Source organism: Macrotis lagotis, chromosome 7 (genome assembly GCF_037893015.1).
Source record: "Macrotis lagotis isolate mMagLag1 chromosome 7, bilby.v1.9.chrom.fasta, whole genome shotgun sequence".
Classification (NCBI taxonomy): domain Eukaryota; kingdom Metazoa; phylum Chordata; class Mammalia; order Peramelemorphia; family Peramelidae; genus Macrotis; species Macrotis lagotis.
The window spans coordinates 197,975,943-197,978,549 of NC_133664.1; positions in this window are offsets into that span (position 1 = coordinate 197,975,943).

Consider the following 2,607-nt stretch of genomic DNA (forward strand, 5'->3'; position numbering starts at 1 on the left):
TTACCTAGCTGTGTGGCCTTGGGTAAGCCATTTAACCTTAACCAATGCCTTGCAAAAACTAAAAGAACAAAAAACCCCAAAACCCCTATTCCAAGACATGAAAGGTTGGAGGAGGGAACCCAAAGTTCCCATACTTAATACTCATCTTCAAGCGTTTTAAGAATCCTCCTGTGGAAGAGGATAATCCCTCTTTGTACATTTTTTTTCTGTGCCCCAGAGGGAAGAATTGAGATCAATGGGTGAAAATTATAAAGAAGTCAATTTAGATTTGCTGCCAGGAAACACTTCTCACCAATTAAAATTCTTAGTCAGAAATGACTGATAATGACCAGGATGAACTGTCCAAGTGCAACAATGGATGTCTCCGCATTATCTCCAATCCAAGATTAAAAGTCCGCTAACCTTCCTAGATCAATCTGAGGTTAGAAGGAGAGAAGAGCAGTATGGAGTAGATAGCAGCGCTCTCTCATTCTAAGGCTTCTAGTTCTTGAGACTTTTTCAAGCATCAATCTTGGCAAAGCTACTGGAGTCCTTTGCCATTTCCTTCTCCAGCTAACTTTACATCTGTAGAATGAAACTGAGGCAAACAGGCTTACTTTGATCTCTTTATACTTTTTTTTTGCAAGGCAAATGGGGTTAAGTGACTTGCCCAAGGCCACACAGCTAGGTAATCATTAAGTTTCTGAGACCGGATTTGAACCCAGGTACTCCTGACTCCAGGGCCAGTGCTTTATCCACTGCATCACCTAGCTGCCCCCCTCTTTATACTTTTGATGTGGCTTAAGCACATTGTTTGCCAGCAATTAATTTGAATATAACTTTTCAGATCTTTGTAAATTATTATTTATAAATTTTACATGGAAGAACCATTTGGAGTCTATGGGCTCTTGTATAATAGTGATTTATTTTATACCTGATCACACTGTGAGTTTGCTGTTTCTCCTCGTAAGGTAGAATAATTCGCTTCACACTGGGAAGCAATTTTTTTTTAGGTTTTTGCAAGGCAAAAGGGGTTAAATGGCTTGCCCAAGGCCACACAGCTAGGTAATTATTAAATGTCTGAGGCCATTTGAACTCAGGTCCTCCGGTGCTCTGCTCACTGTGCCAGCTAGCCTCCCCAGCAATGTTTTGAAATGGTAAGTCCAAAGAACAGAAGGCTGGTCCAAGGCTACTGAAGGTCAGCTACTGAACAAGCCAAGTACAGGCGAGAGAGCCCGGAGCAAACAACGCGGAGAAGCAGCCTGCGGGCGCGGAGCAGGAGCAGCACAAACCTACTGACCGCAAGGCGCGGGTTGATTGGGGAGCTCCGCTGATTGGCGAAGACTGCTTGAAAGCTGATTGGTGGAAAGCTCTACACTCTGAAAGAGTTGATTGGAGGAAAGGCTATTCATCCGCGGTGACTAAATTGGGCTTTACGAGGGGGATTCTCTAAGGCTTCCTTTCTTTTTTACTGTCTCCTCTCACCCCAGGGAGGGAAAAACATACAAATTCTAGGATTAAAGGGTGACGGTCCACTAAAAATCTCTAGTTTTTTTTCAAAGAAATATACCCCTTTAATAACTCACCTCGTCTACACATGCAATAGATTAAAAATTATGCAAGACTTTATTTTTTCCATATTAAATTTTACCTTATTAGATATTGACCACTCTTCTAGCTTGTCAAGTTTTCATCTTTTTGTCCTCTGAAAATCTGACAAATATTTCCATTTGTATTTCATAGACATATAGAGCCAGGACCGAACACTCCACAAAGAAATCCTCTTTCAAACTGATTGTTGACCCATCATTCAACCAGGTCTGCATAATCATTCAGCTTATATCTCTCTCTATTTGAACACAAAGACAGCATGTGATTCTTTGTCAAATTCCTTGCTGAAATCTAGGTATTACCCTGATAATATCAGTTTGAAAAGTCTGTCAAAAGAGGAAATCAGTTTGGCAAAGTCAACTCTTGATGAAATCATGTCTCTTGCTTCCTTTTTTCCTAACGGTTCACGAAATATCACTCTAGATTCACTTTCTAGAATCTTCTAAAAGAATCTCCGGGGCCCGCAGTCTGTTCCCTGGGTACCTCTAATCAGACCGGGGGGGGGGGGGGGGGGGGGGGGGCGCGATGGTGCAGGAGGAAGAATAAGGTGAGATTGGGCATGGAGAGCAAAGAACAAGACTACAACTCCCAGAATGCTGAGCGGCACCCCATGTGACGCTCTCCTTCTTCCCACTCCTTCCCCCCCACCCCAGTTTCCGCTTCCTTATTTCACAGTTCACGTCCCTAAGAGCAAAGGGGCAGCTATGGAGCACGTGAGTCCGCGTGACAGCCCCAGTGGGAAGATGAAGGTTGCTTTTGATAGGAAGGCGGGTTTAGGGGAGGAGCCCGCGGGGTCGGCTGGAGAGAAGGGCGGTGTCCGCCTGGATATCTTAGCAGTGATTGGACGGCGTGGGGCGAGGGCGGAGTCAGTTTAGGGGGCGAGGGATTGGACTGGCTTTTGCGGCTGACTGACCAAATGATGGGCTGGACCCGGGGCGGGGGGAGGAGGAAGAGGCAGGGCTTAAAAAAAAGATTTCGTGGTGGCCCGCCGCGGGGCCTGGTGGGAGGCAGCCTTGC